Below are 15,811 nucleotides of genomic sequence, written 5' to 3'. Positions count from 1 at the left end.
AGGTATTGTTCAGCGGCTTTATAAGGGGCCTTAACCAACCCAAACCGTGAGAAACAGTAACAGGTTGACCTGACACATGGTCACTTACTCAACCCAGGGCATGCACCCTTCTACATGACATAGGGTCATAAATCATTACATAGGGTCATAAATCAGGCTTGGGTCATCAATCATTAACGGCCTGTCAAAGGGACCCTTACTCACCCCATAGCCCCCACCTAACCAGGCTTGTCTATCAGGCTTGGGTCATCAATCATTAACGGCCTGTCAAATGGACCCTTACTCACCCCATAGCCCCCACCTAACCAGGCTTGCCTGACCAGAAGACATGCACACGTCATCACTACATAGGGTTCACATAGAGTTCACATAGGGTCATCAATCAAAATTTTGACCCGTGACATCTACTCTATTCTCTCTATCAAGTGTGTCAATAATTTTGGACCCCACTGTACCTTCAGATCTGCCCTGAGAGCAGACCACCCCTACAGCACAGTAACACTTACTGTACACAGAGCTCTGGGGTAGCTACTATAAGGGGACTTGACTATACAGTAAAAATCATCTACAGAAGTAAATGGAGCAAATTTTCTCTGTAATGTGATGTTGTTGCTATAGAGTGTGTGTATGTATGGACAATGACTTTAGAACGTTTTCATACCACTTGACTTATTCCACATTTTGTTTTGTTGCAGCCTGAATTTGAAATGGATTAAATATACTTTTTTCTCACCCATCTACACACAATACCCCATAATGACAAAGTTAAAACATGTTTTTACACATTTTTGCACACTTATTGAAAGTTAAATACAGAAATATCTCATTTATATAAGTGTTCACACCCCTGATTCAATACTTTTTAGATGCACCTTCTTTTATTGTTTAAAAAAGTATTCAATCTCTGTCAAATTAGTTGTTGATCATTGCTAGACAAACATTTTCAGGTCTTGTCATAGATTTTCAAGTAAATTCCAGTCAAACCTGTAACTCGGCCACTCACGAACAATCCTGTGTTTTAGGTTATTGTTCTGCTGAAAGGTCAATTAATCTCCCAATATCTGGTGGAAATCAGACTGAACCAGGTTTTCCTCTAGGATTTGCCTGTGATTACAAGCATACCCATAACATGATGCAACCACCACTATGCTCGAAAATATGAAGAGTGGTAATGTGTTGTATTGGATATGCCCCAAACATAATGCTTTCTTTCAAGACATAAAGTTAATTTCTTTTCCACAAAGAGGTAGTCATTCAAAAATCACGTTAAACACTATTATTGCACACAGAACAGAGTAAGTCCATGCACGTTATTATGTGACTTGTTAAGCAATTTGTTTTACCACTGAATGTATTTAGGCCTGCCATAACAAAGGGGTTGTCACGTTCTGACCTTAGTTCCTTTGTTTTATCTTTGTTTTAGTATTGTCAGGGCGTGAGTTGGGGTGGGCAGTCTATGTTCCTTTTTCTATAATTTGGAATTCTGTGTTTGGCCTGGTATGGTTCTCAATCAGAGGCAGCTGTCAATCGTTGTCCCTGATTGAGAACCATACTTAGGTAGCCTGGTTTTACTTTTGAGTTGTGGGTGATTATTTTCTGTGTCTGTGTGTTCCACACGGAACTGTTTTGGTTTGTTATTTCACTTTCTTATTTTTGTATTTTGTCGTGTTCAGTATGTTCTATTAAATATGGACACTTACCACGCTGCACATTGGTCCTCCTCTTCTCCTTCATATGACAGCCGTTGCAGGGGTTGAATACTTATTGACTCAAGACATTTCAGCTTTTTATTTTTTATTAATTAATAAAAAATAAATAATAATTAATTAATAATAAATAAATAATTAATTAATTGTAAAAATTCAGAAAAACATAATTCCACTTTGACATTATGGGGTGTGTGTATAGGCCATTGACAAAACAATCTACATGTAATCCATGTTAAATTCAGGCTGTAGCACAATAAAATGAGGAAAAAGGAAAAAGGTCAAGGAGTGTGAATACTTTCTGAAGGCACTGTACTGTATGTGTTTAGTGTGAGCGGACCAAGTAGTTGGGCGTCACTCTAAAGCGGGAAGGTGGAATAAACGAGTCAGGAGTAGGTTTTCTTGATTGAACACAGTTCTCTATTGAGGGCATTCCAACATAATCAATGAAAATCTTCCAAGGAAAAACATACATCTTCTTCTCCAGATGAAACAGGAACACAATAGGATTATCTTTAAACTACAACAAAAGTCACGGGATTGTCACCGTTTTAGTGGTTCTTCCTGGATAGCTCCTCTGAGATAGTTTTCCCCTCTCTCTCTGCTGGTTCCATTCTCTCTCTTCTAGGGGAAGGAGAATATGTCATTAGTACCGTCAGCTGTGCTTAATTGCCTCTGGTTACCTTGTCTCCCATGCCTTGTTGGGCTACTATCCGTGAGCCCAGCCTGCCCTCTGGTGGTCCTTCCACATACCTTCCCCCCCAGGACCGAACCGGAGGGTCGGGCGCCAGACGCACCGTCTTGGTCGCGTCGGGACAGCGCGTCTGCATTCCCGTTCCTCGATCCGGCCCTGTGGATGACATGGAAAGAGAATGGTTGTAAAGACAAAAAACATCTGGCTATTCTGTTGTTATTGTTTCTCTTACCAGCCATCCACGTGAGGGGTGCATGGTCAGTAACTAATGCAAACCTCCGACCCAGTAGGTAGTACCGGATATAATCGAGGGCCCACTTGATGGCTAAGGCCTCTTTCTCTACGGTAGCATCTGTTCCCGATCGCTGAGCTTCCTACTTATGAAGAGAATCGGCTTCTCTGCTTCGCCTTTACCCTGAGCTAGTACGGCCCCGAGCCCCGTATCTGAGGCGTCGACCTGCACAATGAACTCTTGTGAGAAGTCCGGAGTCTGTAGAACGGGATCAGAACACAGGCCATCTTTTAGCAATTGAATGGCCTCTTCCGTCTCGTCTTTCCACTACCTGGTTTGGCAGGTTTTTCTTGATGAGGTTAGTGAGGGGGTTGGCAATGGTTGCATATCCCGGGATAAAATGGCAATAATATCCTGTTATCCCTAAGAAGGCCCGAACGTCTCGCTTGGTCCGGGGTCGAGGCCAGTCACGAATTGCCCTGGTCTTCTCTGCCTGTGGGCGTATTTTCCCATTCCCCACGGTGTACCCCAGGTATTCCGCTTCGGACAGGCCCAGGCAGCATTTATTTGGATTGGCTGTCAACCCTGTGGCTTCCAAACTCACGAGCACCGCCTGTAATCGGAGGAGGTGACTATCCCAATCCTCACTGTGGATGACCACATCGTCTATGTACGCCGCTGCATAATCTTGATGTGGCCGTAGAATGGCATCCATGAGGCGTTGGAAAGTTGCAGGGGCACCATGCAGTCCGAAGGGCATCCTCACATACTGGAAAAGCCCCTCTGGGGTGGCGAAGGCAGTCTTTGGGCGATCCTCTGGAGCCACCGGCACTTGCCAATATCCCTTCGTCAAATCCAGGGTGGTGATGAACTTGGCCTTTCCTAAGCGCTCCAAGAGTTCATCCACGCGGGGCATGGGATACGCATCGAATGTAGAGATGACATTCACGCCCCTAAAGTCGTTGCAGAGTCTCATACTACCATCGGATTTGGGGACCAGGACTATGGGACTGGACCACTCACTCGTCGATGGCTCGATCACGCCCATCCTCAACATCTCCCTTACCTCTTTCTTAGCGATGACTCGGCGAGCCTCAGGAATCCTGTAAGGGCGGATATGCACCTTCTTGCCGGGTTCAGTGTGGATAAGGTGGAACAAGACATCTGTTTGTCCTGGGAATGGAGAGAATATTTGACCGAAGTTCATAATCAGCTTGTCTAGCTGTCTTGACTGCTCCGGTAGGAGAGTTTGGCCACGGCGCACCTGTGGTAGAGCCTCCTCTTTTCCTTTGTCCTCCAGGGCCATCAAAGCCACCTCCTCCTCTCGTCCATGGTACGTCTTCAACAGGTTTATGTGATAGAGTTGGACCTTCTTCCTCCTGTCAGGTTGCTTGATGAGGTAATTGACCGGTGAGACCCTTTTCATTACCTCGTAGGGCCCCCTCCACTGCGCCAGTAAGCGATGTTTGGCCGTGGGCACGAGCACCATCACTTTCTCTCCCACGGTGAACTCACAGGGGGTCGCGGACTTATCATAGGCCCGGCCTTGGGTCCTTTGTGCCTTCTCCATATGCTCCTTGACTATGGGCCACACTGCTGACAGGCGGTCTCTCATCAGGGTAACGTGTTCTATTGTGGATCGAAAGGGGCATGGTTGGGTCTCCCAGGTCTCCTTGGCTAAGTCGAGGATCCCTCGACAGGGTCTGCCATAGAGCAATTCAAATGGAGAGAATCCAGTGGATGCCTGGGGTACTTCTCGTGGGGCAAACATTAAGTGTGGGAGAAGCATGTCCCAGTTTTTCCCGTCTCGGGACACCACTCTTCTCAACATGCATTTAATCGTTTTGTTCAAGCGTTCACACAACCCGTCTGTTTGAGGGTGGAATATGCTTATACGTATCTGTTGAACCTGATATAACCTACACAAGTCCTTCATCAACCGGGACATGAACGGGGTTCCCTGATCGGTTAAGATCGTCTTGGGGAAGCCCACACGAGAGAACATCAGGAATAAGTCCTTGGCAATTCCCTTTGACGACATGTTACGCAGGGGTATGGCCTCCGGGAACTTGGTAGCATAATCTATAACCACTAGGATGTACTCGTGTCCTCTGGTGGATTTTGGGAGGGGTCCTACGAGTCCATAGCTATGCGTTCAAAGGGAGTCTGTATGAGAGGAATCAAAGGGTTACGTAGGTGTGGCCGTGGAGCTGTACGTTGTCATTGATCACACGTCCTACAATACCGGGCCACATCCCGGGTGACCCGGGGCCAATAGAATCTCTGCATGATTCTGTCAATAGTCTTGTCTCGTGCCAGGTGTCCTCCTAGGACGTGGGAATGGGCTAACTGTAGAACTGTATCCCTGTATGGTCAAGGCACCATTAGTAATTCCTGGTTTTCCCCCCTTCGTCGTACGACCCAGTATAAGAGACCCCGCCTGATTGCATAGTAAGGAAGAGGGGGCTCACCTGATCCGTCAACGTTCCTCCCGTCGATCACCTTCACCTTCCTCATGGCCTCCCTTAGGTCTGGGTCTCTATGCTGCGAGGTGCCGAACTGTCCCTTTAATTCCTGGGGCAGGTCGACCTCAGTAGAGGGATGTGGAGGTTGTTCCCCATCCCCATCAGGGGTGACCAAGGAGAATCCCTTCCAGGTTCCCTCCACGGATGGAGCTTCAAATATATCCCTTAGCGCCTGGTTGCTCCTTCCTTCCTGTGTTGTGTATATCCTTTCACAGGTGTCTTCATCGGTCGTTTCCTGGAATATCTGTCGTAAACATTGGGTCGCTATTTCTTCCTCTGCTGCAGAGGACGAGGACGCGGCTACATCTCCTTGTAGGACTACTACCTCGGGCTTGGATTTTCTCTTCTTTCCTGTCCCCCTTCTTCCCGTGCATAACGTCATCTGCCGAAGCTCCTTATATAGGGGACAGTCTCTCCCGATCAATAATGGCACCTTCAGCTGGGGCACTTTCCCTGCCCTGACTGTACACCTTCCTTTTGGAGTGAGAATAGGCAGATTCACAGTGGGGTAATAGTGGGTGTCTCCATGGATACAGGATATGGCTACTTTGTCGCTTGTCGTGTTGCCGAGGTCACCATCCGCTCCTCTACTAACGTAATCATACTTCCCGAGTCGAGAATGGCTACCACATCTTGTCCTTCGACTCGAACTGGAATCTCGGGGGCTGGGGCTATCTCTGCTAACCAACAATGTTGATCCTGCCCCCTCAAAATGGGACGTGTGGGGGTAGGCAGTGATGACTCCGTGACCATGGGCTCATCCTTGCTAGGACATTGTGGGGCATAATAGTCGGGAGACTGACATTTATAACACCGACCCTGCTGTGTGGTGGCTGACTTCTCCCACCTCCGGGGGGGGGCTTGGACGTTTCGGTGGTGGACGTGCCGGGGTGAGTCGTGGTACGGGATTGGAAGACTCCTCCTCTCTGCTGGTTCCATTCTCTCTCTCATAGGGGAAGGAGAATATGTCATTAGTCCCGTCAGCTGTGCTTAATTGCCTCTGGTTACCTTGTCTCCCATGCCTTGTTGGGCTACTATCCGCGAGCCCAGCCTGCCCTCTGGTGGTCCTTCCACATTAGCTACTGAGGCAATCCATGTCATTTCAGCAAACCATGAAACTACCATCTCAGATTGTGCTGAAATCATTTCTGTAGTTAGAAACAGATACGATTAGCATTCCCGGTACATTATTTTGTTGAAATGTCATTTGATCTTTGAAAAATTAAGCTAATTGTTTGCACCCAAATGTACCCTTTAAATTGTGAGGATTCACATAATATTCAAGAACTATAGTACCTAACATTCGATTTGAGCCTAACTTCTTCCTACCATTCAGTAAGACAATAAAATGGTCAAAAACCACCCACAGACCCCCATACCCCAAACCAATCCTAACCCAACAAGACACTATGTTTGACAAGTAGTACAGTGCTGCGGCTTGGAGTATTGCTTCTTCGTCCTATGTACTGTATTTCCTGTCAATCTGGTGATTTTTTCCCCACCTGTTCAGAGACATTTGCCTGTAATGTCACTGGCATTATATAGTACCATGTTTTGACCAATAGATGCCGCTAATCCTGCTACTGCCACAGCCTTTAATCCATTTAGCTGGTCTCTCGTGTTTATTTAATGGATCACAGCATTTTCTTTACAACTTGGACTAGTAAACCAATAGGTTTCGCTGATGATGAAAATACATTGTTTGGTCATCCTCACATGTAAAGCCAGTCCTCCATGAAAGCAGTTTAATTTGTCCTTCTCTTAGCAACCTAATGCTTCAACCCTTTTCCTACAATAGTACAACAAATGGCAGCTTTCTGAGTTGGCTATCCCTATGGTGTAATTCTCATATGACATTTCCTACAAGTGCAAAACTTTTATGGAGAAATGGGCTAGTGACTAAAATGGTGTGACAACCCTGATTAAGTACTACAATTATAAACCACTTCATGGCACTTGTATGTTTTCAATAAAATGATTTGAAAATATCTCTATGTAGTGTGATTGGTGACATTTACCATTAAACCCAACCCAATACCATTACCATTGCAAAACACTATACAGTGTGTTTATGATGTTTACCATTGAAGACTATTAGAGACCATAACTTTGAAACCATGAGTAGCCTAATGGTTTGCTTGTTCACCAGGAATGGTCTAACACATTTCTGAATGGAAATAAACCACACACAGAAGGAACATTTCCTGGACACAGATAAGGACAAACTGAATTGCTTTCATGGAGGATTGGCTTGAATTGTGAGGATGACCTGGCAATGCATTTCAATCATGAGAAATAGCTATTGGTTTTCTACCCAAAGAAAATGTTGTGATCCGTTTAATAAACACAGGAGACTAGCAAAATTAATAAAAAGGGTGCGGCAGTAGTAGTAATAGCGCCACCTAGTGGGAAAAACCTGGTACATTCACACTAATTTATGGTAAGTAATGCAACTTCAATGTCTAATTTCAGGTGAAAAACATCACCAGTTTCACAGGGAATATTCATTTCATAGGATGAAAGCCAACTTTCCAATATACTGTATACTGGTTGTTGGGGTGGGCTTGGCGTAGGGTATGGGTGGTCCGTGGGTGGCTTTTGATCATTTTATTGGATAGACACCCACCATTTCGATCGCTGAAAAATTAAGCTAATTGATTGTACCCAAATTGGCCATTTTAATATATTGGATTCATATAATCGTCACTCAATATAGTACCTTACATCCAATTTGGACCATCATTATTCCTAACAATGAGTAGGAAATGAGGAATCCAATAAAATGATCAAAAGCCACCCACGGACCACCCATACCCTACGCCAAGCCCACGTGAAAAAGAGAGAGGATGTGTGTTTTGAGGTGGAACGACCGTACTGAAAGAGAGAGGATGTGTGTTTTGAGGTGGAACGACCGTACTGAAAGAGAGAGGATGTGTGTTTTGAGGTGGAACGACCGTACTGAAAGAGAGAGGATGTGTGTTTTGAGGTGGAACGACCGTACTGAAAGAGAGAGGATGTGTGTTTTGAGGTGGAACGACCGTACTGAAAGAGAGAGGATGTGTGTTTTGAGGTGGAACGACCGTACTGAAAGAGAGAGGATGTGTGTTTTGAGGTGGAACGACCGTACTGAAAGACAGAGGATGTGTGTTTTCCCCTCACAACCCCATCTCCTGTCTCAGCTTGTGGTGTCTCTGTTGCCATGGTTATCATTAGGGCTGATTTTTGGAGGAGTTAGCATATGCAGTATAACAGCTTCAACATCCCCCTCTTCTCTCTTTATCTCTCTATTTCTTTCTATTTTTCACTTCTCTCTCTCTTGTCTCTCTTTTTCTCACTTCGTCTCTCCTCTCTCTCCCTCTCTCGCTCTCTCTCTCCTCTCCCTCCCACTGTTTTGGCTATCTATTGTTCTCTCTTTCCTCAGAAGAACATGATGTGGAAGCCTGTGTCCTGGTCAAGGCCTTGTCCCTGTATATACTTAAGGTAGATCCAGGCTTTTATTTAAAAAGAAACAGCCTTCAAATAAAACGGATTAACCGTTTTGTTAGTATATTCTAAAAGACGACTCGCAGCAGCCTCTATCACACAAAAGTTCATGGGAAGTAACATGAAATAGGCATCTTCATACCCACCCTCCAACATAGCTCTTCAAACCCACTCTCCAACATGGCCCTTCAAATCCACTCTCCAACATGGCCCTTCAAATCCACTCTCCAACATGGCCCTTCAAATCCACTCTCCAACATGGCCCTCCAGTTACCCCTGGTATAACTATAGCATTGCTTTCATTTTGACAAACTGCTCTTGAGCAAAACACTTCTGTGATTTTGACACCTGACAAAGAGATCACCTGAGAGAGAGAGAGAGAGAGAGAGAGAGAGAGAGAGAGAGAGAGAGAGAGAGAGCTCAGACAAAAGATGTGTCTTGATTTATGACAAAACAAACACCTGACATGTCGCTAGTCAAAGCCAATGACAGGAGAGGACACGATCATCTCAGAGCCGGGCGGATGGGCTAATAGAAAACAATGGGGCCTTTATCATTGAAAAGCCCATTGCAGGTAAGACTGGGTGGAGGGGGAGAGAAAAATAGATGTTGGCCATTGTGTTCTTACGACTGTGGAAGAACACATTAACAGCCTCTTTCTGTCTTCTGCTCGTTGCTGCTCGAGGCAGATAAAGACTTCTACCTGTAGTTAATAATTTCCCACTGCTTAAAATGAGATGACAAAGTTGTCAATTGTATAGATCAGAAAGTCCTCTTCTGTGATTAGCAGAAGCAGTGAAAGACACTTTTGGCATTACCGTCTCTCTCTCCCTGTCTGCTTTGGGTTCCCGTTCATTCTTGCTCTCTCTCCACTCAATCCATCTTTACCTCTCTCCCCCCCTCTTCCCTTGCTCCTCTCCTCTGCAGGTTAGGCAGTCTGATTGGGCCTCATTCAGAGGAAAAAGACAGATGAAAAATAGGCGGATTTCCAAACAAAGGGCAGTCTCAAGGGGGTTGTGCATGTAATAACATTTCCATCTAAATGCAGATTTGATATCTACTGCAATGGGGCCATGTTGGTTAGATTCATTATTTAACCATGTGGGAACAGAGATTTTTTTTATCCTGGGCCTCTGTTTTAAACAGTAATTTGGATTTTTAAGAAGGTATGTGCAATTGATTTCTTTTGATTTCGTGTCGCAAATTGTTGAGGTCGAGGTAGAAAAGAAAATACAATCTGGTAAAGGGAAGAGGAGAGACAAATAAACACATTTGTACAAACAAAGTTGACAGAAGGAGATTTAGGAGAGGGAAAATATTGTGAATATTGCTTTCAACTTGGCTTAATTCACTGCTAATTTGTTTAGGTGCGGTGGGAACATGGCTAACACAATGGTAATGTGTGGATAACCAAACTGGCTTTTGGCCAAGGGGAAAGTTGAAAGGGATTTGGCAAATTCTGACATGACTCCTGATTATACAGTTGAAGCATTATCAGTGCTTCTCAATTTAAGCATACATTTGGCTATATTAAATTCTACCCAGCTCCAGGCAAAGTGGCCCAGAAATTGTAGCGAGATAGTCCTTGGGGACTGCGTGTGTGTGTGTGTGTGTGTGTGTTTGTCTGTGTGATTGTGTGTGTGTGTGTTTGCGTGGTAAACCTTGGGAGGTAGAGGAAAGGAAGGGGAAGAGTGTGATGTCTAACAGCCTCCCCTGAACAACAGTGTGTGTATGTGTGTGTGTGTGTGTGTGTGTGTGTGTGTGTGTGTGTGTGTGTGTGTGTGTGTGTGTGTGTGTGTGTGTGTGTGTGTGTGTGTGTGTGTCATCAGGCCTGCTGACTCACTCCACTGAGCCTAAGAGAACCAGCTAGAGTAGAGACACTTTATGTAGGGAGAAAAATGTGTGCGTGCGTGTGCATACATACTGTACGTGTGATTTTCAATCACATTAAACCATTTCACTTCTATAAATCACACCGTTGCTTCTCCCTTCCTCCCTTTGCCATCCTCACCATCCTGTTCTGAGCAGAGTGCCAGCATCAAATGGTCCTCTTCATCTTTTTATTGCGTTTCTCCCCTCTGAGGAAAGAGGAAATTAGTCTGCAGCTATCATGTGAACCATGTTCAGAAGTGACAACATTTCCCCTGAAAAACGGAAACACATTACCTTCTGTACTCAAAGGACGGCCTCAGATGTAACACAGGGAAACTGTACCTACCGGAACATTCTGTCTCGGGAAAAGAGGATGCCCCTAATGACACTACTGATGAGGTCAAATGCCTTCAGTGACGCAGAAATGTCCGGGAATTCCTTGTAACCTTGTTGACTTTGTAACATACCGGTAATCAAATCTGTCTCATAATAGATATGGTTTGAAGCCACTTCTGCAGCACACAGCCACACAAAGGTGGACAGTATAAAAGTTGTACTTCACAATAAGTTCTGTTTCCATTTTGAGCTCGTGTTGATATTTCCTAGCCCCATTACATGCCACTCTTTGAAAAGAGGCGGACATGTTTTCTTCACAGGTCACAGCTCTTTAGGCAGGTGGAGCATCACTTGAGTGTGCTGAGAGAAAAAGGCCTTTTTAAAACATGTATCACCTTTCATGCCGTCGAATGCAGCGCCAGCGACATGGTTTCGAATAGATCAGCTAGGTGAGGAAGTCAAACAGCACCATGTGCATCTCGAGGTGTTGAGCATGTCACACACAGACAGATGGAGAGGAGCCCTGTGTGTGTTGATGTTTAGCTCTTCGCCAACTGGCCCTCAGCCTCTTAGAAAGCCAGGGGTACAGCATGTAAACCAGCACTGACAGCTATTCACATGTCTCGTCTGCTATCTGTGCGCTCTGGCACATTAAACTATCAGGCAGGAAATTAAATATTGCCACAAATGCATGTGTGTGTGTATATGTTAGTGTATTACTACACACACACACACATATACACACACAGCACTTTCATCCATTCCGGATCGGGTATAATTCAATGGGAATTGAAAATGAGGCAACCAAGGCAAAATTGAATTGCAGTCACAAAGACTGAATGAAATTAAATTGCTAGCTGAAGCCGAGCGAAAACATCAAGCCTGGTTTCAAAAAGGAAAACAAAAGAAAAATGGATTGTGTCAGAAGAATAAATAGATGAACAGAGGCAAAAATAAAAAGCTTCAGTGGCCGTCTGTGGCTGTGGAGATGGTGACTGGCTGGTGGTCGAATGAAGAATGAGAAAGGAAAGAGAAGGATAGGGAGAGAGAAAAGCCCAATGGCATGTCTGTGATGATCTCGGGATGCATCGCTCTTCCAATCAGCTAGTTAATTACAGTGGACATAGCCAGGAGAGAAACTCCACCAGTGACGACGCCACAACCCACTCTACCGCACTTTACATCAAATCTAAGTGAGTCGAAACAATGCAGGTGCTGAGGAAACTGATACTAAATGAAAATAAATCAATCCCCTCATTTCCTCTACTACCTACCATTAGCCTCTGCCTTCAGTTCTCTCTCTCTCTCCTTTTCCATTTTCTCTCCTTCCTTCCTTCTCTCATTCATAACAGTACGTCACTAGCAGTCTATCTTTCCCCCCTGCTACCGGGGCAAATGAGAGAGAAATGAGAGGGGTCAAGGTATTTCTTCCCTTGTTCCGCTCAAACTATACAGCATATCTGACAGATCTCAATGTTCTTATTAGTTCATGCTTTTCTAAGAGATGTCCCACAGCGAGTGAGTTACTGATTGAACGTGTGTATAATAAGGAGGTTTTTCAGGGGGATAGTGTGTGTGCCAGCCTGTATTCCTTGGTGGCCTTTCCAGGCGCTGGCAGCTGATTCTGACGATGCCTTCATCCCAACACTCTCCCACATAACCTAATGTGTTTGGGCTAGGAATGCTCTCAGGAGGAGCAGGGAGGAGGAGTGGAGGGATGGAGGGATGGATGGAAGAGGAGTGGAGTGGAGGGAGGGAGAGGGGGAGGGAGGGAGGAGTGGAGGGATAAAGGGATGGATGGAAGAGGAGTGGAGCGGAGGGAGGGAGGGAGGGAGGGAGGGAGGGAGGGAGGGAGGGAGGGAGGGAGGGAGGGAGGGAGGGAGGGAGGTGAATAGAAAAGAGACAGTTGGGTTTTATAGCTTCCAATGTAAACCTAATTTATAATATAAGGTGAACTGTATGAACGGATAGAGATACAGTCCATAGACGTGACTGTAGAGTGTGTGTGGAATGTTTATGACAACCCTCATTTGTTATGATGAAAACGGTCCAAAAATCAATCATGGAGACGGGCTTTCAGGTTTGAACAGATGAAACTGTTCACTTCATACAAAGTTTGATTGATGGCTTTTGAAAAGTTTTATCTCCCCATCTGTACTGTAGCGTTCGCTCTGTATGTGTGGGGGGAATTGTCTGATACAGTGCCTACGGAAAGTATTCAGACCCTTTGACTTTTTGCACATTGTGTTACATTAAAGCCTTATTCTAAAATGGATTAAGTAGTTTTGTCCCTCATCAATCTACACACAATACCTCATAATGACAAAGCAAAAACAGTTTTTTTGAAATATTTGTTAATTTATCAAAATTTAAAAAACTTTGCGTTAGTATTCAGACCCTTTACTCAGTACTTTGTTGAAGAACCTTTGGCAGTGATTACAGCATCAAGTCTTCTTGGGTATGACGCTACAAGCTTGGCATACCTGTATTTATTGTATTTTATATACTGTATTTTGTACCTGTATCCCATCAGTAGAGGATGCCTGGTTATTTTTTTTAAATGCCTTCCTCACCAACTGAAATAAGCATGACCCATTCAAGAAATTTAGAACCAGGAACAGATATAGCCATTGGTTCTCTCCAGACCTGACTGCCCTTAACCAACACAAAAACATCCTATGGCGTTCTGCATTAGCATCGATCAGCCCCCGTGATATGCAACTTTTCAGGGAAGCTAGAAACCAATATACACAGGCAGTTAGAAAAGCCAAGGCTAGCTTTTTCAAGCAGAAATTAGCTTCCTGCAACACAAACTCAAAAAAGTTCTGGGACACTGTAAAGTCCATGGAGAATAAGAACACCTCCTCCCAGCTGCCCACTGCACTGAAGATAGGAAACACTGTCACCACCGATAAATCCACTATAATTGAGAATTTCAAGAAGCATTTTTCTACAGCTGGCCATGCTTTCCACCTGGCTACCCCTACCCCGGTCAACAGCACTGTACCCCCCACAGCAACTCGCCCAAGCTTTCCCCATTTCTCCTTCTCCCAAATCCAGTCAGCTGATGTTCTGAAAGAGCTGCAAAAATATGGACCCCTACAAATAAGCCGGGCTAGACAATCTGGACCCTTTATTTCTAAAATGATCTGCCGAAATTGTTGCCACCCCTATTAGTAGCCTGTTCAACCTCACTTTCATGTCGTCTGAGATTCCCAAAGAGACTTCCAGTTCTCTGCTGCTAATGACTGGAACGAACTACAAAAATCTTGAAACTGGAAACACTTATCTCCCTCAATAGCTTTAAGCACCAGCTGTCAGAGCAGCTCACAGATTACTGCACCTGTACATAGCCCATCTATAATTTAGCCCAAACAACTACCTCTTTCCCTACTGTATTTATTTATTTATTTTGTTCCTTTGAACCCCATTATTTCTAACTCTACTTTGCACATTCTTCCACTGCAAATCAACCATTCCAGTGTTTTACTTGCTATATTGTATTTACTTCGCCACCATGGCCTTTTTTTGCCGTTACCTCCCTTATCTCACCTCACTTGCTCACATTGTATATAGACTTATTTTTCTACTGTAACTCTGTGTTGTTGTATGTGTCGAACGGCTTCGCTTTATCTTGGCCAGGTCACAATTGTAAATGAGAACTTGACCTCAACTTGCCTACCTGGTTAAATAAAGGTGAAATAAAATAAATAAAATAAAAAATGTGTGGAGTTTCTCCCATTCTTCTTTGCAGATCCTCTCAAGCTCTGTCAGGTTGGATGGGGTGCGTTGCGGCACAGCTATTTTCAGGTCTCTCTAGAGATGTTCGATCGTGTTCTTGTCCGGGCTCTGGCTGGCCCACTCAAGGACATTCAGATACTTGTGCCGAAGCCACTCCTACGTTGTCTTCACTGTGTGCTTAGGGTCATTGTCAAGTCCTGAGCACTCTGGAGCAGGTTTTCATTAAGGATCTCTCTATACTTTGCTCTGTTCATCTTTGCATCGATCCTGACAAGTCTCCCAGTCCCTGCCGCTGAAAAACATCCCCACCTATGATGCTGCCACCACCATGCTTCACCGTAGGGATGGTGCAAGGTTTCCTCCAGACGTGACGCTTGGCATTCAGGCCAAAGAGTTCAATCTTGGCTTCATCAGACCAGAGAATCTTGTTTCTCAGGTGCCTTTTGGCAAACTCCAAGCGGGCTGTCATAGTTCTCCCATCTCCACTTTCGGACTCTAAAGCTCTGTCAGAGTAACCATCAGGTTCTTGGTCACCTCCCTGACCAAGGCCCTTCTCCCCCGATTGCTCAGTTTGGCCGGGCGGCCAGCTCTAGAAAGAGTCTTGGTGGTTCCAAACTTCTTCCATTTAAGAAAGATGGAGGCCACTGTTTTCTTGGGCACCTTCATAGATACAGACAATTTTTGGTACCCTTCCCCATATCTGTGCCTCGACACAATCCTGTCTTGGAGCTCTACGGACAATTTCTTCGACCTCATGGCTTGGTTTTTGCGCTGACATGCACTGTCTACTGTGCTACCGTATATAGAAAGGTGTGTGCCTTTCCAAATCATGTCCAATCAATTGAATTTACCATAGGTGAACTTATTATAGAAACATCTCAAGGATGATCAATGGGAACAGGATGCACCTGAGCTCAATTTCGTAACTAGTAGCAAAGGGTCTGAATACTAATGTAAATAAGGGTCTGAATACTAATGGAAATAAGGTATTTCAGTTTATTTTATACATTTGCAAAAATGTATAAAAACCTGTTTTCGTTTTCTCATTATGGGGTATTGTGTCTAGATTGTTGAAGATTTTGTATTTATTTAATCCATGTAACAAAGTGTTGAAAAAGTCAAGGGGTCTGAATTCTTTCCGAAGGCACAGCAAATCAATGACCAATAGTCAATCAGAAAGAATGGGACCATCCTCTTGTTTCAACACTAAGAATAGAGGGAC

At 44.6% G+C, this 15,811-nt stretch overlaps 1 protein-coding gene across 1 annotated transcript in view; it reads left to right on the top strand.

Moving 5' to 3' along the window:
* The window catches only part of LOC109888620 (neurocan core protein), a 289,577-nt gene that overhangs the window by 104,168 nt on the left and 169,598 nt on the right, over positions 1-15,811 (top strand). The window lies entirely within an intron of this gene.

This window comes from Oncorhynchus kisutch, linkage group LG4 (assembly GCF_002021735.2).
Source record: "Oncorhynchus kisutch isolate 150728-3 linkage group LG4, Okis_V2, whole genome shotgun sequence".
NCBI classification, from domain to species: domain Eukaryota; kingdom Metazoa; phylum Chordata; class Actinopteri; order Salmoniformes; family Salmonidae; genus Oncorhynchus; species Oncorhynchus kisutch.
Note: the sequence above shows the minus strand (reverse complement) of the source record. Positions and strands in the feature narration are given on the sequence as shown.